Source organism: Excalfactoria chinensis, chromosome Z (assembly GCF_039878825.1).
Source record: "Excalfactoria chinensis isolate bCotChi1 chromosome Z, bCotChi1.hap2, whole genome shotgun sequence".
Lineage (NCBI taxonomy): Eukaryota > Metazoa > Chordata > Aves > Galliformes > Phasianidae > Excalfactoria > Excalfactoria chinensis.
The window spans coordinates 33,120,687-33,146,140 of record NC_092857.1 but is presented as its reverse complement, the minus strand read 5'-3'; the positions used below and the strand labels follow the sequence as shown (position 1 = coordinate 33,146,140).

Below are 25,454 nucleotides of genomic sequence, written 5' to 3'. Positions count from 1 at the left end.
TCTGCAAAGAAGCGTTGAGTAAAGAATGTGAGAAGGAAGCTGGGAGAACAAACATGCAGGCGGTGGGGTTGGGAAGGCTGCATCCTGGCACTGCTGCCTTTGGGGAAGCACCTCTAACTGGCAGGAACGTTGGCTCTTCTCATAAAGTGGTAGGGCTGCATGGCCAGGGCTGTGCTGCTGGACTCCCTGCCTGCCCCAAGGAAGGCAGCAAAGCCCTACCATCTTTATTCCCGATAGAGTAGACTACTCTCAAGCTACACAAGCTGAATGCGTAATAGCTGTGCATTTATAGCTGTAATTACTGATATCGGATAGGCTGACTCATGCACGTTGGATTCTCACTGCAGAAGGAACTATTGTACGTGCATGCATATTGAGGAAAAAGAATCATAACATCATTTCAAGGTGCTGCTTCCATTTTGTTCAAGATCCTTACTGCACCCTGTTTTTTATCAGCTCTGGTTTTTATAACAAATTATAACAATTATGCTGTATGTTTACTCAAATCAGTGTGCAGTAGTCACAGTGCTAAGATAGCCATGGCTTCTCTAGGTAACAGCAGCAAGAGAGCCCTCTTGTAGTCTCATTTTCTGACACTTTGCTTTCTGCTTTTCACATCAGTCATCCTGTAGCTTAGACAGAGGAGTCAGATGTGCCATCTGGCTCAGCTCTAAGTCTTTGGAGAGAATGACAGTTTCATAATGTATTCAGAATCTGCAACACTGACAAACCTGTGGTCATAGGGGTATTTGGAAGATTAACGGTGAATAATCCAGTGCAATACCATCTCAGTATTTCCTTTTGGGCTTTAAGGTGGACTGCTTTGAATTAGGTTTCATCTGAAGTCAGTGGTTTTATGTGGAGAACAGTCAACAGTCCCAAACCCGAAAAACAAGAGTAGACAGAACTCCTAACTCTTCTTCCTGAAAAAAAAAAAAAAAAAAAAGCAAAGAAATGAGCAACAGAATCACAGAATGACCCGGGTTGGAAGGGACCTCAAGGATCATAAAGCTCCAACCCCAAATTATAAGGTAAGGGTGAATCTGTTCCGTACTTACACTTAGTGCTAAACTAAACAGGTACCTGCATGTTCTTCTCCATCTATTTGTATATCCATCCAGTCACAGTGCTATATTATGTAGTTTGCTCTGAAAGTAATGCCTTGTATTTATTTCTATAGAAATGACAACAGATAAAAAGAGGAAAATAACATTGTTTGACAGAGCAAATTAGCAGCTTGTTTTTCAACATTAACTTTAAATTTTCACATGCAGTGAACAAGAGCCTGAAGGCCACACACATAAAAATCTGTTCCAGTGAGGATGACCCACTATTGTCATCACTGCTGCTGAAAATCACCACCCACTGCCTGACTGTGCTCACATACACTGTTCTGTCTCCATAAACATTCAGCAAATGTCAGTGCATGCCATTTTTTTTTTTTTTTTTTTTTTTGCATTCCCACCTTTGCTTCATACATGCTTCCATGCCAGATGCCATTTTGTCAGACTGGCCCTCCACTGCTATCTGTCACATAGCAATAACATGTAATGGAGTGTTAATGGGAAGGTTCAGCCCTTACTGCCATCACACCAATGTCCACCTCTAGGCTAATATGATAAAATAGGACGCGTTACTTTTGAAGTAGTTGTCATATTTAAGGAAACTGTCAGTAAATGGCAAATTGTCAGTGTCCATGTGCTTCTTCTCAGGCTGCAAGGGGCTAGGGTGGTAGCTAGATGCCCTGGGACCTTCATACAGTATCCTACCCAGGTGTACAAAACTCAGCCTGGTATGTGTTGCCACCAGCTATGGTATTGAGCTCTTTATGATCTAACATTTAGCAGTTCTAATTTCAGTAGATTGTCCTGCACTAACTGCATTATATTTTTATATGCTGTTAAGGAGATGTGAGCACTGCCATATCAGCATGTCAGTCCTGAATTTTTGTTCACTGGTAACCAGGGCAGCAAAGAAGGCCTTATAAGAGGACCCTGTGTGCTTTAATAAAAGCAGATCTTGTTCAATAGGAATTACCTACTTCACTTATGATTGCTGTTAGAGGAGCAGAAAAGTCTGTGGTAGATAAGAACAAACTGCTCGTTTTCCCAAGTATTTGCAACTGCAGAAACAATGGAGATAAGACAGATAACTGAGCAGAACTAGGCACTCAGCTGTGCTGCAGAAATCAGAGAGTTCCTCGTACTGATACTCACGTGAGCCATGGAAATTCAGACAGCATCTATCTACAGGGTGGCAAATCAGTCATCTTGATCCCATCCTTAGAACAAAACTTGGATATTTGTGCCATAGAGCCTATCATTATGAAAAGAACCAGTACAGTTATCTGTAACTGCTGCTATAGGAAACTATCTGCTCCTTGAGTCCCTTTATGCATCCCAGACAAGTTTATAAATAAATCTTTTTCTTCAGGACTCCTCATCTGTGACTCTTTTCCTCTTAGCCATCCACATACTCTTTTATTAGTCCTTATTTGTCCTTAAGAGTTTTCAGAAGTACATTAATCTTGTGTCAGTGTGACACCCCAATATTTCAAAACAAGAAATTGCATATGTACTTCCAGGTACAAACAGTTATGTGTAAGTTTGATGTGAAGATATTTCATAAGTCTTTTGTAAGTGTGGGTCTTGTGTAGCTAGTAGTAGGTCAGGAAAACATGGTTTTATTCCCCAGCTAAATAGGAGCTCTGAACTTTGAGAAATATTCTCTACTGGATATGGGGTAAAGGCTTAGCAACTGTTGTTTTTCAGACGCGTTCTTTTATAATTGGATAGAGTTGCAACATATTTCTGTTACAGTATCATACCATCATCATAAGGAAAAACAAATGCTAATAAATACTGCTCTTGTGCTTAGGCTCCTTCCTGTGGCCTGCGTGTATGACTCAGTACAGTGTCATGCAAATACACTCAAGGGAAGGGCCATACACAGCTAGGGCCACAAAAGCACTGACTTCCAGCACTGTCTCTAAGTGGTGCTAATTAGGCAGACTGACTTTTATCACACTGCATGAGGTACTGTATTAAGCTGTGCCAGCAATCAAGAAAACGTTCTGTAGTTAACAAGCTTCTTCTAAATCTGACACAAGTAAGCAAGCACTACTGAGAATTTTCTATTAGTGGAAAAAGCTAATAAATAAAAGGTATTAATAAGTTCCTTCAACCACAAAAGAAAAAACAAACAAACAAACAACAAAATAATAAGCATAATGGAGAACAAACAAAAGCAGTAACATTCGGAACAGATGCTTGTAAGGCATTCAGAATTCCTTCTTCATCTCCCTAAAAATCCTACGTGTTGAAGAGTGTCTGAATCTTCTTCTGACTCCATCTAGTGAAAAAGGTTGTCTAGAAAACGTTTATCATAATTCTTCACAAGTTTACATAAGGGCTCTGTCCTTTGAATAGCTCCCTGCATTCAGAACTTGATGTCTGAACAGAACACTGTCAAAGATAATGAGATGCTGCTGAAGATGTCTCTGTGTAGAGGTCATCAAAGAGCTGTGAAGTCATGTTCTGACTGCATGTTCCTGAGTTGCATATGTGACATAATTGTTAGCATTTCTCATACTTCTGACTGAGGTATCTCCTGAAGACACGGCTATGTAGAATTATGATAGAATAAAAAATACTCTTTAATCCACTACTTTTACTATAGATAATGGTTTCATTTCTGCTTCAGCATTTGTGCTGAGCTTCCCTGTCTTATCACTGTATCGGTATTCAAATATTTAGGTCCAATTTTAAGACAAAAGTTAAATATTTGTGTTTTTGATTGCATGGAAATACAAAGAAAGTTTCCGATCTTATTTGCTTTCTTGGGTGTTTATTACACTCCTGACTGCATTTTATCTCTTTGTGAATTAAGACATAAGGTGTATTTTTACAAAAAGATGGCTTTGAAGAAGAGGACCAAAGCACTCGAAATAGATCTGCAAGTGTTTGATGCCTTTGACCTTGACCTAAAACTACGTTGATATTAAGAAGCAGTGCTAAGAAATTAAGAATATAGCACAGGCACATTCTTGTTTATACTTGTTCTTTCAATTCATTTAGGATCTTCTTAATCTATATGAAAAGAAAAGCTGTCAGTTTTATGACTGTTACTTGACTAGGAGTAAAGAGAAGCCAAGGCAGTAAGAGAAGTTATTTTAAAGAAATTCTATAAAGTGCAGAAAATCTCTTCCTTTCACCTACATATTTGAGGTTTCTAGTTTTCTTAAGTGATACAAAATTAAAATAAAGGCTTTCACTTGCTGTTGGCTTTGTTATAGTAATTAACTTCTTTTTATTGGTAGAGTTTTCATCATTCTACTCATTTTTTCCTGTAAGTACACATACAGCCTCAGCCCACTGAGAGTCAAGGTGCCCATGCATGCCTCAGGGCAATGTTATTTTGCCCCAGAAATCCTTTGTTCGCAAAGGGACTAACTGTAACAAGAGTTCTGGCAGCAGTTTTCTAGGCCATTTTCTGCTTCATCCTAACATGGTGAGCAAACCTTACCCAGTAATTGATTTCTGGTGTTCATACAGCTCCACTAACTTGCTGTGAGCTTCTCACAGAGAGATAAGCTCCAAACCCATGAGTGGGATTCACTGAAAGATAAGCTGTAACCCCATGTGTGGGATTGCAGGAATGTTTCAAACAATGTTTATAGTTGTCCTTTAGGAATACTGCTGTGATTATAATCAAACAATCAGGATTTAATAATATTAGTGATTTTGCACAATCACAATCAGCTGGGACTTTGCTAGTGAGCTGGAGAGGGCTATGCTGGAAAAAAACTGAATTTCCTAGAGTTTATTCATGTGAGTAATCCCAAAGATAGCCTCTTGCCTTCCTACAGTAGTGAACAAGAAGAGACAGAAGCACACTTAAATCCCAGCTGTTAGCTCAGATCTCACAGCTATTTTGCTTGCTTGGATAAAACAGAGTGAGTATGTTACCTATGTATAGTGAGGCTGATATAATATTTAATGTTGAGCTTCTCACCGTATGTGCCTGTAAACTGCTGGAACTTCTCTTTTTAAATGTAACTGCTTTTATGAAACAGAAAATTGATTAATGTTAGTGGCTGTTACAAATGGAAGACTTGGAATCCAAACCACACCCCGACTCCCACATGTGCAGACCGAGACACTTAATTCTCAGGAAAAATGCTCCCACAGATGTACGTAAAACACTGAAAAACTTACATAATTACTTTTTCGGATTTTTTTTTTTTCTTAGATTATATTTATCATTGGCATTTCAGTTTTTGCAATCACTTTCATCTTGATTCTTTTTTTCCATTTGTAATGTCCATTATTTTTTCAATTTATTCATTAATTCTCCTCACTTTGTCCTTGCAGGCTGTTCTTATCTGTGCATATTTCAGGTTTTGTTTTAACTTGGGGAAATACAGTCTCTCAAAGCCAGGTGCTGTGATTTCCCTCAGATTTTGCTTATTCCTCTTCGAAACATAGACATTCTGTTCTCCAGTTAAAGGCATGCAAGTTTATTTGTTGAAATAAAGCTTCATTACCCATGCTCGCTATCTGGGAGGACTTATGATCAACAGTAAAATGTAAACTAGCCTTCAGATTCTTCACGACGACTCCTCCTTACAAATATTGCAGTTAGAAACATTTCCAGAGTAGTGTTTTACTTTTTCCCTTAAAACTGGCACTAACAATCAGAAGCCAACATACACATTGCTTTTAGGATTTAAAAGGGTTTGCCAACTTTTGCGTAGTGTATATGTTAAAATTTCCGGTTGCTAAATGCCAGGCACTGTGTGAATGCTGGAATTCATGCAAAGAGAGGAATTCCTTGTGCAGACAGCTGTGAGGTTGAGCGGCAGCAATGCAGATTGCTTTTTCTTCCCAAAGGCAAAGGGATGCTGCCTTGATTTAGTACCCAAGAGGACATGATCTGAAGTTCAGCAGCCTGCAGTTTTCCATGTATAAAATTGCTACTTCTCTTGTATTATGTACATATAGCAAGATATCGTAAAATTCTTGGTTTCAGCTACACAACCATTCTCTTCCTCTCTGTTTATTCAAATAGGGCAGTGAATCCAAATGCATCTTTTAACCATTTGGGATGTACTAAGTGTTATGTTAGGTTCATCAGTGCTGTTGATTGTATTCTCAGGGCTGCACTGAAATTTTGGCTTGCTTTGTCTTGAAATAATTAAACACACTAGAGCAACTCATATGTTTTGCAATAGATGTTTAACTCTTCTGGAGATTGAATCAGTAATTTATGTAACCAAGTACCATATGTGGTATGCATTTAACACAGTGTATTTCAGGGCAGCAAATTCTTTTAAAACATTTTCAGATTTCTGCAAATTATAATTTATATTTACATTTCCCAAGATAACACTGCTCATGTTGCTGTGATGGTTTCAAGTTTGGCAGTCAGTAGGAAGATATTCATTCCCATGACAAATGAAAAGGTCACAGGTAAGTTACAAAAACTGTATTAATTGTCATGAATTACCTGTAATACTTGTCCGTGTGATTCCAGCTAGTGAACAGTTGATCTATTAGTATCTCTGAAGAAGCATGCTTGGGAAGTTTATTCAATAAATATAGTCAATCCTTAGATATTTTTATGGTAGACCTTGAGCACAGGAAGTCAATAAGACATTATTGTACATGCTCAACTGAGGGTGAAAAGCCATACCCAAAATCAGGGAACTGTCATAAACTTTTATTAATGAACATTCCTGGTTTCAAAAGCAATTGCTGAAGTAAGCAGTACTTAATAAGCAGTGCTGTTGACTGTTGCTTTGCCTTTCTTGGAAGTTATATCACTTTCACGGTGATTGTGAAATTACTGTTATCATTTGTAAGATCCCCTTTTTAATTGTGTTTGAATTGCATCACAGTGTTAAATAGAAGCATGTTTTTAGTGTACCATGGGGCAATCTGACACGCTTTGAGTCGGCAATTTGCTTGGTGGATGGAACTTTTTTGGTGATGGTTAACATTTGGCTCACCATCAAGTTTCTGGAGAGTCTGGCCCAACAAAACCAGCATTTCTCAAGTTTTTTGGCAAGGCAAGGGAGGAGGCTTGGCAGAGTGGTGTGTGCTGCAGCATATATTGCAAACCAGAAGTAAATTGTTTAAAAAAAATGGAGTTCCCTGAAGTTACCAAAATGATCGTACAAATGTAGCAAATATAAGCTACAATCATTTGTTTGTTTGTTTTGCTTAGTAGCCAAGCACCTTGCACACATTTTCGTGTATCCTTGAGACAAACCAGGGACTCAAATGCAAAATCTGGTGCATAGCCTTATTACAGAATTTGTCACAGCCGAATACAGAAACAAGGGTACTGATTACAACAATTTGCATGTGTGTTTTCTTCCACTCCCCTGTCCTCTTCTGTGAGAGATATCAGTTATCAAATAAGTTTTTGAAGGATGAATTTACAAGATTGTTGTTTAAGCACTCATTAAGTTTCAGAGAAGTAGTAGGCCCAAATTCTTAGTATTTAGTTTTTAGAACTGGAGGTAACTGACAGCTTTATGCGAACAGTCAGAGGTAGAACTTTTATATATTAAAAAAGATAAATGTGTTAAAGGCAGAGCCAGAGCATCACGTGTGCCTCTATCTTAGTGTACCATCACAGAGGATGTAAGGACTCTTGATTAACAAATCAATCTTTTTGATTAAGCAAAAGATGAATAGTCTGTCATAAAACATCTCAGTAGCAAGAGCCAGAATTGGGACAGCTAGCATCCATTTGACTAGTAACCAAAAGCTGTTATTTTCTTTACAAATGTATTTTAACTACCCACCTAGGAGGAAATTCTGACCCATTATTAACCCCACGACTTCTTCAGCTCCCAAGTTTTATGGAATGAAGAGGAAAAAGGCCAAGGGAATTTTTAAAATTAGGCTGAGAAGGTCACATACAGAAACCTAAAGCAGTGTGTGCATGTGGATCTAGGAAGGCCTGAGAAAGTAGGCAGACAATGTGACAGTCTTTAATTTGGGGGGGAAAAAAAAAGAAAAAAGATCCTTGTAATTAAATTGTAGCTCTGAAGTCTTAGGCTGCACAACTGGAGGAAGAGAATAATGCAACTGCTCTTTCTAAACAATTTGACACCAGTAGCCAGATTTTCAAGGAGCAGCCTTTATCCAACCGGAGTATGCAGATTCCATATGAATACAGTTAGAAAGTTCAGAAGCAGCGTCATCCTGCCATCCTCTTATTAACTTCATCAGAGTACAGAGTGCAGAAGTGAATTCCACATGAATATAGTTAGAAAGATCAGAAACAGAGTCACCCTCATATTAACTTCATCAGAGTGCAGAGTGCAGAAGTGACACACGTGGCAAGCAGAAAGCACATCACAAACTAAGTAGCTGTTCAGCCAGGAGGAAATCTTTCTCTAGTACAACTTATAAGCTTACTCACCACATGGCTAATCTTTTGGAAAGCGACTACCCTGGGCGTTTTTATTAACGTATACATATTTTTACTTCTGTTCTCTTTCACTGATGCTTTTTTGTCCTAGAGAAAGGATGTGAAAATGGTAGAGTTTGGCCTGGTGATATTTAAAATAGAGTGAAAGCAACCATTTGTCTGGGTGTCAGTTTTAGTCCGCTGTATCGTTAACCCACATTTTGTGGTACTGACCATATGTACCAGATACAATTGTGTAATAAGCAAAACAGAAATTGGCAGGGGAGGTAGGCAAATAAATAAGAGAAAAATAGTGTTAGGTAAAGTGATCATGGTAGTAGTAGAAGAGACTAAGGCACAGAAAGAAAACAGGAAAATAAAAGCACAAGTAGTGTGTCTTTGTACTTGCTGTCCATGGTGTAGTTCATCCATCCCACATGTCCTCAACTACAGAGCAGATGAAATGGTTTCAGTCTACTCCTTCATAACTCCACCACTTGTCAGGTATTATTGTGATGTTTGAATTAGCATGACAAAGGAAAACCCAACCAGACCAAAACACATTTATTTCTCAGTATCCAGGCCTGTCTTAGGACAAATGCAGTAGCTAGACACGCAAATAAATTGAGGAAATTAAAATGAGCTAGAAAGGCTGGAATGATTACTGCCAACAATCTGATTAAAGGCTTGAAACCACTCATCTTGTATATGTAAACTTGTATCTTGACTCAGTATGAGACACGTTTGCAGTTAAAAGCTATACAATGATATAATTAACCAGAGACTGAATGATACTGATATTATGTGCTTAGTGTGGATTTCATTCCAGCTTCAGCAGGGGAATTGTTGCAGGATCCATACCCAGACCTTGGAAGCAGAGAAGAGAACACCATGAAATTTGGACAAAGTTCAAATAAAGTTTTAAAACAGAGGAAGTCATTGAAAAGCAAATCTGTTTCTCTGCTAAACAATTTGAAGGATGACAAGAGGTTTTCCCATATTTTTGGGTCCTACTGTTTTCAGATGCACAACTCTTTTCTACTTTGTCGACAGCTGCTCACAGTGGCATGCATGTGCAGCCACGAGCCTTGTTTTCAGGTGTGTCACACAGAACCATTGTACAGTATCATGAGAACATTCAGATTCTCTTGGAAGCTAATGAATACAAGCCAAAACAAAAGATTTTGAGATTGTTTCTTCAGTGAAACAAAGGGCAGATTTTCATATTTGATATGCACATGGCACTTCCAGTGGAGTAAGGGGAAGTTATCTATTTACATCAGAGAAAAGAACCTGTATATTGTTTTCCCCCTCTGCTTAGAAATACCAATAACATGATCTCATCTCAAACTGATGCCCTTTTAGGCAGCCACGTGTTGGGATAAGTGTGTAATCTCAAATCAACCATTTGTAGAAGCATGTCAGGGGAGTTGAAATGAGCTAAAATTATCATAATATTAATAATATGGCTTATAAATCACAGTATTTTGGTATCCGGGGGAACTCCAGGCTATAACTGGTGTCTGATTTTCTTTCCCTTTCCTTCTTGTGAGGTCTTAAACTGTGTGGAAGACAGCTGTGAAGATTACATGTTTGAGCGAGTGAGCCTCCCTCCCTTCTTCCCTTCCTCCCTCCCTTCCTCCCTTCCTCCCTTTCTCCTTTCTTTCCTTCCTTTCTTCCCCCGGACAGCACGATCACAAGAAGGGTGGAAATTTTCAGGGCAATAATTTATGCCATTTTGCTATACTTGGAGGCCTAGTGTGACAGATACATTATTTTTCACGTTCCCAATAGTGTAAAAATGGGAACTGTACAGTAAATTACAGGAATAAACAGCACAGGAGGGCTCTGTGTGGTGTCTCTTAAGCTCCATGAGCAGAACAGTGGGTCTAACAAGGCAGCCTGGCACGGCACTGAGCCCAGGCTGGTGCTGCCTCTGGGGACAGAAGGCTTTCATGACTAAAAAGGTAAGCAGAAGTCTGTGTCTGCAGGAAACACAGGGCATATGTTTGTACCTTCCTCTTGACCATTCTGGGGGAGATCTGTGCAGTGCCAGCAAAGCATGCTGCTCAGACAGTGCTGCCACATTGCCAGCAGTGCTGAGGTCACAGGGAGCCTCAGTAGTGTGATGGAAACAGGTGGAGCATGTCAGCATTTACCAAAGGATAACCAATATGCCAAACAGCTACAAAGCTCTGGTTAATAACCCCCTTGAAGAACAGCCTGCACAACTGCCCCTCTCTCCAGCACTCTATGTGGCCTCTTGTCTGAAGCTTCATCATCCAAAGGTTGAATAGCATTCTGGAGCTGCGTGCAGGTTTGTAAATGGCAAGGAGCTGTTACAGCTTTCTTAGCTGCTGTCTGCTGATGTTTGGTGTTGCAAGGTGTTTTGCCACTACACTACATTGTCTACTGTGCTTTCTGTGTGCGCCTTAGGAATGTTTCATGGATCCAGTGTATTGTTTAAGATGTTACATTTTGTCATTTAACTTAAACGCTGGATGTTTCCTCTGTTAAGACTCCATTATCATCTCAAGTTAGCTGTTGCTTTCCTCATGTGCCATAGGGAGCACAGTCAAAGAAGATATAACACATCACTCACTAAAGGACATCACAACCAAAGCTGTAACCAAAACACATCGGTAAATCACAGATTCTGGTAATGGATGGTGTCTAAAAATTCCACAATTACAATACCAGTAAGAGACTTGCCATATCCCTGTTCACTGCTGAAAATAATTCCAGTGCATAATAAGCATGCAGGCCTGAGGAGAAACAGCTGGATGCCTATTAGACGTGAATTTGTTTCAGTGTTGTAGGTTGCATTCCACAGGCGTTGACCTCCTCCATTAAAGCCAGCAGGGGTTTCTTTCACTTCCACAAGGGCAGGACTCAGTCCCCTGTGACTCTTTTTTCCTGTTTTCTAATTACTAAGCGACCTCCTGCATCGAGCAAAGCAGTTATTCAGCCATTAACCTGCCTGAATAAGCTGTGGGGACAGCTTACCCAGAAACTGCTCAGCAAGAAGCTGTAAAATTGCTGTTGCTTTCTATTAGAGTAAAAATAACTCCTTAGATACCATCATCTGCATCACCTGTGCCATGGTGGCTGCACACTGCTGTCTTTACAGGAGTGTGGCATGATTGCTGTGATTTGGTCTCTGCAAAGACACTTCACAGGCAGCATGGCAGAGCAGGGCACGTAGCAGATTGTGGCATGTTACTAACTTCTCTGACATCAAACAGCACCGGTAGCGCTATTACTGTTAGCAGAGCCATCTCCAGTAAGGAAAGCACACCGAGTGAGTAGCAGAATGCTGCCTGAAGAACTTCCAGTCTGCGGTACGCAAGCAAATGGAGCACAAACCAAGGAGGCATCTGCTCACAGGTGGGGTGCTTCCTGCAACAGATGGGCTCTCAGGACAGTGTCAGGGAACAAAAGGAAGTTGGAATAAGCTCTTGTTTCTTCACATTTAGTTGGTGTAATGAATACAAGCCAAAACAAAAGATTTTGAGATTGTTTCTTCAGTGAAGATATGGATACAGCTGCCTCCTAGATTGATCCCAAATTCCAAAATTGAGGGGCAAAATGCATTTCACTGGTTTTAGAACAAACAATCCCCAAACTTTTGGGGCTATCCTGTAGGTTTGCTTCCGTAACAATCACTCAAGGAGGATACAGGGTGCTGCTAGTCATGGAAGGATCGGACGAGGCTCTTATTTCCTGCTTCTCTCCTTTGAGTCAAACAGTGAACCTTTCACAGTTCTGAGAATGATGCATCTAGTTCCATCCTAACAGTTCTCTCCTTATCTGAGAGAAAAGAAGCGTGGGGGGTTCACAGCTCAAGGGCTAGTTGGACTAGTTGTTCAGACGTATCCAAAGAGTGCTGAAGATGACCTGAGGCAGCTGGATGCCTGGGGCACTGCTGCAGTGCTGCTGTGCCTGTGGCATGGGTGGTTTGGAAGGAACAGCTCATGCCCTTTTTTCTCCGGGCATTTTGGCAATCTCAGGAAATAGTCTATCTGCTGCCTGCGTACCCTTCTGCTCCCTCACAGTTTGAGATCTGTGAGTGCAGAAGGTGATAGAGGGTTTAAAAAGAGCAATAAGTATCTCTATCATTCTTTCCCTTACGTGTTGCAAATATTGTCGGTTAAGAGGAAAATATCACTATCTCTTAAAATGCCATGAAGAATTACTGTACTTTATAACTTCAAGTCCAATACCTGCCTAATAAATTGCTTCTGTCATTATGCTTACTGCCCCGTGGAGAGAAGGGATTTCCTGGGAAACAATTATCTGCTCAGCATGATGTTGTTTCCATATTTAACCCGTAGTTTATGCCTGGAGAGTAGAGCACTTGAGGGAGGCATGGGAGAAAGGGAATTGTTTTTGTTTCTAATTAGCTTGCAGACAATGGTGCGCTGTATTTCTCAGAAGGTCGGCTGTTCATTACAAACACCATCTCCTGCAGAAATGATCTGACTGAGGAATTCAGATGTTTTGAGTAACACTTTGCAATGCTGCCGAGTTTCACAGGAGCAGCTGCCAGTGTCAGCCAGTTAACCAAGGAGTAAAACCCTGCACACGGAGGCCAATGTGAAGTTTTTCCACATTTCCAAGTGAGGCTTTATCTCACAGCTTATCACACAGACCAAATCAAAAATGGAATTTAACTGACGTCACTTCACGCTAGAATATTAATGGAACCAGAAAATGTCCGCTTAAGGAACTTGCTGATCTTAATGGCTTCTGTGATATCTTATCTAGGAAAGGATTTTATGCTTGCTTACATCATGATGTGAGTAAGCAAAATAAGGAAAAGTAAGGAAATACTCTAGATCATAAATTCCAGTTCTAATTTTACCAAATGAAAACCATGTGTTCAAAGTAAGGAAACTGAATTACATTTCCTAAGTGTATTTCTACACGAAGAAGTGCTCATCCTCTTTGTTATTTTCAGTCAACTCCTTTGCTTGGCACTGTTTCTGATACATTCATGTGCTCAAGTAATCAGCCTTTCTGCTGTGAAATCTTTAAGCCACTCTATTACAATTGCCATGAAAATGAGACTTCACTGTCATTAAACCTCTCCTGTTCAACAGCATCTAACTGTGAATTCCTGTATGCAATTTCCGATTACAAATCCTTCAGTAATTTACTAACACATCTCACTTTGTAGAGCGCAAACCACAGGAGACCTCATTTCACCCTCAAAACCTGTACCTGATACTATCTGCCTCATCCCTCTGCTTCAGAAGAGCACTGCATCTTCATGGCTCAGGCAATTCAGAACCAGGAAGAATGAGATGCTTTGTTTGAGATTCAATCCCATACCCATTTTTAGCCTAATATTCAAATTTGTATTGACATGCTAGTGTTTATTTTTCGTTTTTACTTTTTATTGTCAGTCAAGTTCCTATACTTATTTTAGCTGAGAAGCAAATGCATCAACAGAGCCTGAGAAAAGTCCTTTCTGCCTTTCCAGGCTGGATGGGAAGGACAGTCTCATGAGAAAACTGAGTCCTATTTTGGTCTTGTGACACAAAGCATTTAAAGAGATTAGGAGAAGACTCAAAAATCTCCCTCCCCTCCCCTCTCTTCCCCTTTCCTTATCTCAGCCCTTGAAAGTTGTTTTTTTTCTATCACATTTTCTCCCTCTGTTTTTCTGAGGAGGAGAAATGAGTGAGCAGTGTGAAGTATTTCAGCTAGTCAATGCAAAACCCTCACAGGTTTTCACCAGGACCCCCTAGTTCATTTTCTACCTGGTAGTTTCACAGCTGGGTGACCTCTCGCATGGTACTGGGGTTGTTCCTCCCCAGGTGGAGGACTTTGCACTTCTCCTTGTTTAACTTCTTGAGGTTGCTGTCAGCCCATTTTCCTAGCTTGTCCAGGCCCCTCTGGTATATCACAACCCTTTGGCATATCAGCCACTCCTCCCAGTTTTATGTGACTTTCAAACTTGCGTCATCCAGACTTAATGCAGACAGAGCTGTATCTGGTATTGACCCCTGGGGTTCACTGCTAGTTATTGGCATCCAGCTAGGCTTTATTCTGCTGATCACCACCCCCTGGCTCTGGTGATTCAGTCACTTTTGGATTCACCTCTGTTTTTTGATTCACTGTTCATCCTGGCCACACATAAACAACTTACCTATGAGTATCATATGGGGGACTGTGTCAAACACTCCACTGACTTGAGGCTGAGGGAACTGGGCTCGTTTAGTTTGGAGAAGATTCCAGGGAAACCTCACTGTGGCCTTCCAGTAAGGCCAAAATTAAAGGGAGCATATAAACAGGAGGGGGAATGGCTTTTTACATGGGTTTATAGCAATAGGACAAGAGGGAATGGTTTTAAACTAAGACAGGGGAGATTTAGGTAAGACATGAGGAGGAAGTTTTTCACTCAGAGGGTGGTGATGCACTGGAACAGGTTGCCCAGGGAGGTTGTGGATGCCCCATCCCTGGAGGCATTCAAGGCCAGGCTGGATGTGGCTCTGGGCAGCCACAGCAGGGAGGTTGAAACTAAATGATCTCCGAGGTCCTATTGAACCCAGACCATTCTGCGATTCCATGATTCTATGACTGAAGTCCAGGCAGACAATATCCACTGATCTTCTCTCCTCTGTCAGGCCAGTCATTTCATTGTTGACGTTCATCAAGTTGTCCAAGAATGACTTCCCTTGGGTAAATCCATGATGATTACTCCTGGTGCCTTTAATGTGCCTGGAAATGTTTACCAAGACTAGCTCCTCCATCACCTTCCCAGGGATCAAGATGACACCGGCAGACTTGTAGCTCCCTCAGTCCTCCTTCTTGTCCTTCTGGAAGACAGCAGTTACTTTTGTGTTTTCTTCCTTCCTTGGGCACTTCTCCCAGTCACCACTGTTGATCAAAAACTATTGAGTGCAGCCTTGCAATGATATTTGAGAGTTCTCTTATCCCTTGTGGGAGTATCCCATCAGGGTCCATGGACTTATGTCCACTTTGCTTAAACTTTCCTGATCAGTCTCTGATCTCTAGGACTTGGGATACCTGAAGACCAAAGAAGACACTGATTGTCCCAGCCTGTTCCCCATCCTTTGTAACCACGTCCCCCACCTTGTTTAGCAACAGACTTGCATTTTCACAAGTAGTTTTATTGTCTTTGGCATCCCTGACCAGATTCAATTCCATCTTGTCTTAGTTTTCCTAATTTCATCCCCGGATGCTTGAAAAATGTTTATGCATGCCTCTGAGGTTACATGTTCTTGATTCTACCTTCTGCATGCCTCCTGCTTGTGTCTGAGTTTGGCCAGGAGCTCCTTGTTCATTCCTGCAGGCCTGTTGGCATTGCTGCCTACCTTATTATTTGTTGGGCTTGAAGGAAGTTATCCTTGAATATTAACCCGCTTTTTTTGGGCCCTTCTTCCCTCCAGGGCTCCATCCCACAGCACTTTTCCAAGTATCTTTGAAGAGGCTGAAGTCCTCTCTCCTGACACCTGTGCTTGTGTGCTTGCTTTTTATTGTCTTCCTTGCCCACATGATTTGGAATTCCACCACCTCATGTTTACTGAAGCCAAGACTGCCTTTGTCCATCGGAGTTCCAAACAGCCCTTTCCTGTAGGTGCAAAGAAGTGAGCATAGCACTTCTCCTCATTGGCTGAACTAATTTCAGCTGAATTGTATTCAAATTCAGCCTTCAGACACCAGCACTGAAAACATGTGCTGATGAACAAAAGTAAGTTTCATTTCAAAATGTGGTGTTCATAGAGATGATTGCTGTTGTTGAGGCCAACCAAGACAGGTGATGGGAAAAACAATATCTGACATGGGACCCCTCCCCATGCAGAGGTACTGCACATCACAGGCAAAAGCAGCCAATCTCCAGCTGCCTGTTCACATCTTGCTTTTGCTGGGATTATAGGAATCCTTCCCAAAAAAGGCTATTTAAGAGCAACAGCATCTCCAACAACAAAAATGTTAGTTCAGTGACTCTCCAGAATAAAATGGAAAATAAAGCTATAAAAATGTGTTGTTTGTCTAATGCAGGAGTGCATAATGACTACTGAATACAAGAATGGTGTACGTGAATCAGTGTTGGATGTGATTTTAAAGCTGGTTACCAGAATAATTAGCCCAGCCAGCCTGAGCCTGGTATGTGTAGGTCTGCTTCCTTGAGAAGCAACAACAGTGTTCACCACTGACCAGCCAACTTTCCTTACGCATGGGACCCTGGGCAACCTGACCTCAGGCTGGCAACCCTGCCTGTGATGTGCGGGTTAGAATTAGATGATGTTTAAGGTCCCTTCCAGCCTGAACTGTTCTATGATTCTATGACACCACTGTTGAGTGGTATCAAAAACATTGTATTTTACAGGATTGCTAACTTTGCCAGGCTTAAACTGTGCTAGCTGTGTAGGTGCTGAGCAAGTACAGTATGTGAGTAGCTTTTTACTCCAGTGAAAGTAAAGCTGTGCCTGATGCCCAAATCAAGTCTAACACCAAAAACAGACAAGGCTTCCAACAGGGTATATCTAGAGGACACAGACTTCTAAAAAGTGTGCTGTTTGCATTGTTGGCATTAGGAATTTGTTCTGAATTTTTCCAGTGGTTATTTGTTCTAAAATAAATTCCCTGCTGAGCCAAGAAATATGTTTGCACAGAGATGTTTACAGACAAGACTTCCACCCTGCACTCCACCCTACTCCCATCCGCTGCAAATCATACGTTCATTCATAAGTCTGCATCTGTCAAAAAGGGTCTGTTACAAGGATTGCGTTCCTTGAACTCAGGAGGAAAAAAGCTTTTGTGCTTGTAACTGTGTGTATCTAAATAATAACAATTATACTTAAAAGAAAAGACCAACAAACAGCTGACTTAAGTGAAGACAGGAATAGATAAATTTTAATATTCCATTAGAAAATCAGCATGGATTGAAACAAAATGTTAACTTTCCATTAGATCTAACCATGTCTCAGACAATGAAAACTGAATCTGGTCAAGGGACAACTTAACTTATTCTGTTAGTAAAAGATAAATGTTAAGTATAAGTTAAACTAATTGTAATTCCGGTATTACTTTATTTAACAAATGCTATGCAATCTGAAGCAAAAGATGTCTTCTGGATGACATGTACGGTATGAAGCAGCCTTAAACTGCGGTTGATTTTATTGAGCAAATACCAAAAATGCAACAGTCTGGGAGCCTTAATAAAAATTCAGGGCCACAGGAAAAACAATATTGGATCAGATCATGTTTCAACTATGACAAAGAAATACTTCAGATATCTCAACTGGATGTACCAGAATGGGTATTTTTGGAATAGCCTATCATAGATCGCCTTATCCAGCATTTGATTTGTGCCCCAAAGCAATGAGAGTTCTGCTTTGCTCTTAATATTAATTAATATGTGACGGTGGGTGCCCGCTGTACTCATATAAATGCATAAAAAGCATTGAGTCTGTGGCATATTCTGGACAATCATTCCATTCAAATCACGAAATGTACAGGATGAAGTAAACACATTACCTGGCAGGCGTACACATTTCAGTGACTGATATTTCAGAACAGAGTTACTTTCAGTACTTTGAGTTGTATGCCTGACTTGTTCTCTTTGACTCCTCATCTTTTCCACCTTGTCTGAAAAGTGTGGGCTTTCCAAACCTTGTGATGATTTGTCATGAAGAGCATAGGATGTCTCCTAGTCCCGCAACATCCAGTTAGAGAACGGGTGTCTGGAAATGCTATCAGCCTTCCACATAAGAGCACGTTACTGATGTTAATGAGAAGCCAGGCGCTCCTGGTGCATTCTGCATGCTGTGGCCACTAAGCTCTGGGTTACTTTGAGGTACAAGTGCTGCGTAATGTCCAGCACACCACGTGTGTTATTTATTTTAGAATTAGTCCTTCAAAAGAAAACATTACAGTTTTGACATGTAATTTTTTTTTTTTTTTAATTAATTGATTTCTTGCAGTACAGAAGTTATTGCATAGAGTGGAGTATAACAGGCTTCCTTCTGTTCCCCCTGTATTGCAGCTGTTAAGCATGCAGCTGTGCTCCCTGTCCTCACCATGGGCGCATGGAGGTGGAGGCACAGCCCTAATGATTCTGGAGCACACGACTCTGTTCCCAGCCCATAAGATACCTGGGTGAACAAAAAAGAAACCCATCAACACAGCAAACAGTAAGACATAACAAACCAAACCAGACCAAACAATCAAAAAAAAAATCTCACTATTTTTCAGAGGAATGTACTTGTTAAAACTGGAAATCCACCAAAACCAACCAAACAAAAAAAGCATGTAGTGTGGGTCAAGACTTTTGTCCTTCTACAAAGAGAAACAGTCTCAAATGCTTACTGATGCCCTTGAACTGAAGAAAACACATCTGTCTGAGAAGGAAACAAACTGTGGAAAATCTTTACAAGCAGTCACGGGGAAAAACTCACACACAAAAGCTGCACAGATAACATAAATGAGTTCATCCCTCTCGGTTTTAAACTGTGTAGTTGTCTGTGTGAATGTTCACCAAAAGAAGGAGTGAAAAGCACGGAAATGTCTTCTTTTTGCATGCTTTGCTGTGTTAATATGAACCGCCCTTTAGATGGTGCTCTCACAGTGTGAGCTGTGTGCTGCAGACGTGGTTTCCCAGGTAGGTGCTCAGCAATGATGCGTAGTGCTGCACAGTAAGATCGAAGAGCTTCCTTCCACACATACCATCAAACAAATCTCTATCATTTTCATCATCCTTCTCAAATAACTAGCATGGTCATTGCTGAAGGCACTTGCCAGTCTTTTATTTTTTTCTCCGGAACACCACCAATTGCCAGCTTTCAACCATGAATATCTGCTACCTGATGTATTTCTGTTGCAAGACTGACTTCTATTCCCCTTTCCTGTGTTGCTACTGAGAAGGGAAACAAGGGGGTCTGGAGACAAGGAAGAAAAGCCCTGTACGGTGTGCTGTTGTGCATGCTCCATCACTGAGTTCCTGGCCGAGTTCTAGGAAGCTGACTTTTCTGTTTGCTGGATGGAGAGAGAGAAGAGGTAATAAAGATGAGGGTAATCATTTATCTTTCATTCTATACATTTTGTTTCTAAATTGTCAGTATTTTATATGTCTGTGTGTGTGGAATAATAGCTTGTTCTGTTGTCACAGTTTACAGGCTTACTTTTTGCCCTCCCACATTTTTAGCATAGAAATTAAGATGAGGTTTGAATGCCAGTGTACAGCTTTTCTTGCAGCATTTTCAGTGCTTCCTCATACTGTTACATTGCAGAAGCAGGAAGTGTTGTATATGTACAAAGGGTGTAAGAATACATAGTTCTCAAAACACGCCTTGATTTATGAGAACAATAGCATTTCTCAAGGCTGTGTTGCATGTACACAATGCTTTCTCTTGCTGCTAATTAGAATCATAGAATTCTCTTACTGCTAAATACTAACGAAAGAAAGAGGGTGAGCAGTTTATTCACCATCTGACTGCATTTTCCTCTCACAAGAATTGTCGAAAGATAAGTGCTAGGATAGTCAAAATTCTACCTGATGTCACTAAAATTTCCTGCCCATAATTGCTAGGGAAAGAGCAGCTCCCTGGTGCAGAATGAAACCTCAAGTTACGGCTTGCCAGCACATCTCTGCAGGCCAGTTGGTATCAGAAGTACTTTACACACTGTCATATGGGTAGCTAGAGGATGTCTGGTTCTCCTGTTGGTGCAGGACTTTATTATGCCAACACATGGAAACAGCACTAAGGTGTGCCCAGCTCCGCCTGTCACACAGACATGGCTGTGTCTGTAGCCCTGTTCTCCATCCCTCAGGCCCAGGCTATGCCTTGCTGGCCAGCCGATGCCACCTGAGGCTGTCACAGCCCCTCTCCCAGGGTGGTGTGGCTGTCCACCAGGCCAGGCCATGCTCATGCAGTGTGGGTTAGGATGAACATAACAAACAAAACAAAATGCTGACTTTGACTACACTTTGTTCCATCCATCTAGCTCAGGGTTCTTGAAAGAAACCCGATTGTTTGGAAGTATCTTCCAGAACTCTACTCAGACTCAAAACTGAGAAGCCAACTGCTTTCCCCCATTCAGTGTAATTTTCAAGTCTGCCAAAATGTTTGCAGTTTCTCCCTCCCTCCCTCTCTCCCTCCCTTCTTCCTCTCCCTTCCCTTCCCCTCCCTTTGTCCAGTTTAACTCAGCTGTCCTAATTTTGTTTCCTCCTAGCTCCTCAGGCTCCTCGTGCCTTCCAGCTCCTTGTGCCAACCCCCCCTGTCCCCTTTGGTATGACAGTAGGAAAAGCTGAGCATCCTTGACTCTGTAAAGCACTGCTTAGCAGCAACTAGAAACATCAATGTGTTATCAACATTGTTCTTTTCCTAAAGCCAAAATAATCATCTTCTGTATGGGAAGGTCTGGGAGCCAGACCTTGCTACTGACCCTTTCTTAGCTTTAGGAGAAGCTGGCCTATACTTACGTAATTAATAATCACAATCATAATCATAATAGAAATAACAAAAACATACTCAGAACAGCATGACTATTCAATTTCTTCTTTCACATCCAGACTAACAGGTGTGTAATACTCAAATCTTAGCCCTCAAACACGTTGCAGGGTCTTTCATCTGCCAGTCAATATATCAAATTAAGCCAGTACTTTACCATACAAAGCCCCTGACCAAGTACGGCTCTACTGAGTTGACCAGTGAGAACACTGGAAAGGAACTGGGAGCTGTCAGAGAACAGAGCCATGGCGGAGGGCCACTGAACACCAGTTTTTAACGTGGTTGATGACTGTGGGAAATGTATGCACAGTTAAACTCATTCATGAGCTGTCCTATGCCAAGTAACACAAACTGCTTGTCACATCACCACAATAAGATCTTCAGCAGTAGTGAGGTCTGAGGGAGGATGCTGCTCACCTAGAAAGCTTCTTAGGTACTCACTGGTGGGCTTGCCCAAAAGGAATCTGAATTGCCACTGGACTCAAGTCTTGAATTGCCTGTCTTTTCCAAATAGGTTATGAAACTCTACAAGATTTCCTGGGAAAGCAATCAGACTTTTAGGATGTGATGTAACAACCAAAGAAATGGGAAGGTTTTTGTTTTCAAGGTTTGAAAATACAAACAGCCTGGTATACCAAGATGTCACTGGCTCACAGATTTGAGTGTATTGGGAAGAACGTGGATTTGAAATAAAGTTCATGGTAGCATTTGCAAAGATTATAAGTTTATTTGGAATATAAATATAAGTCTGTTTTTAAACAGTATAAAGACACTGGTGGGGTTTATGACCTCGGGGACAGAGATAACAACTTTTATTACACCAGAGCAAAGCAGAAACTGAGAAAATTGTCCAGAATTTAAGTACATATCTACAAACTAATTGCCTCTTTAAGAAAAGGAAGCTGGTACATGTGAAGTGAAAGAAGCTTAACTTGTAGTAAAGAAATGAAAAGGAATTTGCTTTCTCAGAGAAAGAGAAGAAATATTTTCTGGCATGTTTAAATTACTAATGAAGGTGGATCTTGAAACGCTATTATTTTTCATTCCCTGGTTTGTGTTTGTAAGGAAGTTCCACCTCAGCCTAGTTACCTAATTCATTGTTTTATACTTCTCTAGAACAAACGTCTCATTATATCAGTCTTAAAAGAAGCACTGAGCAAAGTGTGGGGGAAGCAGCTTGTGTCGTAGAACTAGCTTATGAAAATAAGTTCACAAGAGGATAGATGGAGGCTTCACAAGAGCTGTGGTGATCTTCCATTAATATGAGGAACAACTTTGATTTACTATCAATACATACTTTTTTTTTTTTTTTTTTTTTTTTTTTTTTTCAGGTATTCCAGTTCTAAGCTTCCTATTTGCACTTTGGTTACATTGCAGGCTTCTGGGCTGTTGGCCCAGAAGTTAATATGACTACATGCTATAGTCTCTGATATTGCAACTTTCATAAAGGAGGAAAAGAGAGCCCAGTATTGCTGATGCAAAATACTTACTGTCTCATAGTCCTCTGCTGGCCCTGCAAAGTTAGTTAAGAAACACTATGAGATAAGCATATAGAACAAATGGCTTTGTCAGTAAGCACAATTCAAGTAGCAAAGAAGGAGTTTACTCATAACAGGAGTGGACTGTTACTAAAATGACGTACTGCTTAGAGTCTCCTTAACTGAAGCATTTCAATGACTGCTGTTATCGACAGTAATCTGTTTATCTGAGTTTTGGTGAAGAAGGTGTTGAACAAATCCAAAGGCACATAAAGTCTGTAACTGACTCTCATGGGCAGAGTTCACATCCACAGCCTGTCATCCTGCTGCTCTGTGCACTCCCATAGCTACAGCAATAAACCACTTGTTCTCCACTGAATTAGCACGTATTACTACAGCAATGTTAACACTTTCCCCCCCCAGGAAATCCGCATGAATAATGAGAGCGTAAGACTAAAGAGCTAGTGTTCCTTTCAATGTAAACATGTACAGCGTTAGACTCGTTTTTACTTTCTTTGTCATCAAGCTTTCAACATCTACTCAAAATATCTCAGAAGAAATACAACTACAAATGGCTTCATAAAACAGCTGTTTCAATAAGGTAGAATAAACAGAGGGATGCAGATAGCGAATCTTGATCTCTATTTAGGTGTAGGAAACCTCACTTTCAAGCTACACTAAAGGAAAAAAGAATTGTACTTGGAGAGGATTCTCCTCCCTTACAGGGTGCAAAGTTGTATCTGTCACAGCATCCACCCTCACACTGCAAAGGCCAGCATGAGGTGCTCCAGCAGATGTCCTTATAGTGCCTCCTCATGTTTTCTGCGGGGCAGAATAGGGAAGATATGGTTAACCTTATGCAGACAGCAGTGCTGCAGTAAACACAAGTGTACCCTGCATGGATGTGGGAGACAGCATCATCTGTCGGCAGCATTATTATAAATGCCATATTCATTTCAATAGCAAGATATTATCAGCAGGGTCTGTCACGTTTGCTCAGTCATTACGTAAAGTATGAGCAAGCTCTCATCTTTCAAGGACGCAGCTCAAGGCCTCCTTGTCATAGTGAAGTACAGCCAAAGGAAGGTAGGAAGAGAATGATGTTAATGAATAATAATAAGCAACTGGGAGAAGGCATTGCAGCCATTTCCTTTGCTACCTCCTCCCCTAAGATGAGTTACTGGGACCACCATTTCCATCTTCTCTTTCTGATGTTGCTCCTTTTCCCCTTGCAGCTTGAAAATTAAAGATGCCCGTTCAGCCTTCTGTCATGAGAACAGAGGAAAGGAGCAGTGCAGGCCATTCCTGGACAAAGGGGAGCCTGCACTGCTGGCACACAACACCCGCTCCCTCTTCTTAATTCAGGTTTCTATGGCTACATCAAAATACTTCAGGACTTCTTACTAACAACGACAGCTGTAAAAATGCATCATCAGAACAGAGCAGTTCTTTTTCCAGCTGTGTGAAACAGTGCCTGGGTTTGATAACTGCACAGACAAGCTGTCCATCTACTCTTCTTGGCATGTGTTTGTGACTAAAATTCAGATAAAATATTTGAAGAAAAAAATCTGCTAAATTAGAATACAGGTAATTAAATTCTACTTACATAGAGTCATCCCTCTAAGCTGAACTAAGTACAACATAGATCAGAGGAGAGATCTGCCCAGTGTGAGGGGCAATTTATAGCTGGATCACAGTGACCTATAACTTCTGAAGAGGACTAATATATCGACTGCTTGACAGGATGAGATGTAACTCACCAGTTAGACCTCTGTAGGACTACTAACCAACCAGTGCTTACCCAGATATTTACCTGACTTTCTGTTTCTCAGGATGGTTCTGCTACTGAGAATGCATATGCTTTGCCCACATCTGCAAAGACTGAAAAAGACTGGATGACACCTTGTGGACATCACATGAATATCAGAACGAATGGAAGAACACAAGTATACGCCTGCATATGTACAGATTGTAACGGGAGATATAGTCTGATATCGCCAGAAAGAAACGTATGATGAGCAATATAAATTTATTCACTTTGTAGTGTTTGTGTTTTATATGTTTTGCTCTACAGATGAAATAACCTAAGAAGTTCAGGGCGCAGTGTCACAGTGTTGACTGTCACAGTCCACCTTCAGGTAGGTAATTAAATAGGTTTCTTCATAATCAAGTGTCACAAGACAAACCTTTTTGTGACACTTACCACTCCATGCTGCCAGACAGCAGAACACAACGTTCGCAGTGCTACTGTCTTTACGACCTTTTTTCTTCTGCTTTTCTTTCTTTTTCACTCTGTTCTGTTCAGCTGTGGTCACACAAGCAAGAATTGTGCGAGCTGCTCAAACTGGGGTAATGAATTAAGATGTTAACACTAAATGGACGGCGGAGAACTGTGATGTGAAAGAAATAGGAAGCGGGTAAATCTGAGGTGAAACCGCTTCTAGAAATGATTTTGGCCTTATCCTGTGTAGCGATGGGTGCCCACAGGCGCAGTGAATGGGAGAACTGGTGGCCCTCAGCACTGTCAAGTGGGCTGTAACCAGTGTGTCACGGCAGCTGCCCAGCACTGGGAGCTGCTGCTGGGCTGCTGGTCGGTACGGGCAGGCCGCAGGCACTTGGGTGGCTTTCCCCCGTGAGAAGCCAGCCGACAGAACCGGCCGTAGCTCCGGGAACGCTTCCCCGACTGGGGGATCAAAATGGCAAGCTGAGCGTCGGCGCTCAGGAGGACACCTGTGCAAAATTCACAGGCTGTGCTTTTGTGTCAGCGCGGCTACGCGTGGCATCGCCGTCCTGCTACGTAACCCACGGACCCGCGATTTCTCGCTCGGGAAAAGCAAACGCGAAGAGCAGAGCACAAGGGCACGCGCTCCCGCCTCCCGCGCGCACGGGAAGGCACGCAGGGCGCGGCAGGAAGGCGGCAGCAAACGGCCCGCACCGCCCCCAGGGGCACGTCTCCTCGCGGCAGCCTCCGCCGGCCGCGCCGTGCCGCAGTGCCGCCAGCAGCACGGCCCGCCTGCCGCCTCGCGGAGCGGACGACCGTCCCCACACCGCAGGGGAACCGGGACCGACGGCG

The 25,454-nt window shown here is 41.5% G+C and overlaps 1 long non-coding RNA gene across 1 annotated transcript; it reads left to right on the top strand.

The window, feature by feature from the left end:
• The first annotated feature begins 933 nt into the window (after positions 1-933).
• On the top strand, positions 934-24,423 carry LOC140264636 (uncharacterized). The gene is made up of 3 exons (XR_011906065.1): positions 934-1,031; positions 19,318-19,449; positions 24,214-24,423. It is a non-coding gene; the product is annotated as an uncharacterized lncRNA (long non-coding RNA).
• The last annotated feature ends 1,031 nt before the right edge of the window (positions 24,424-25,454 follow it).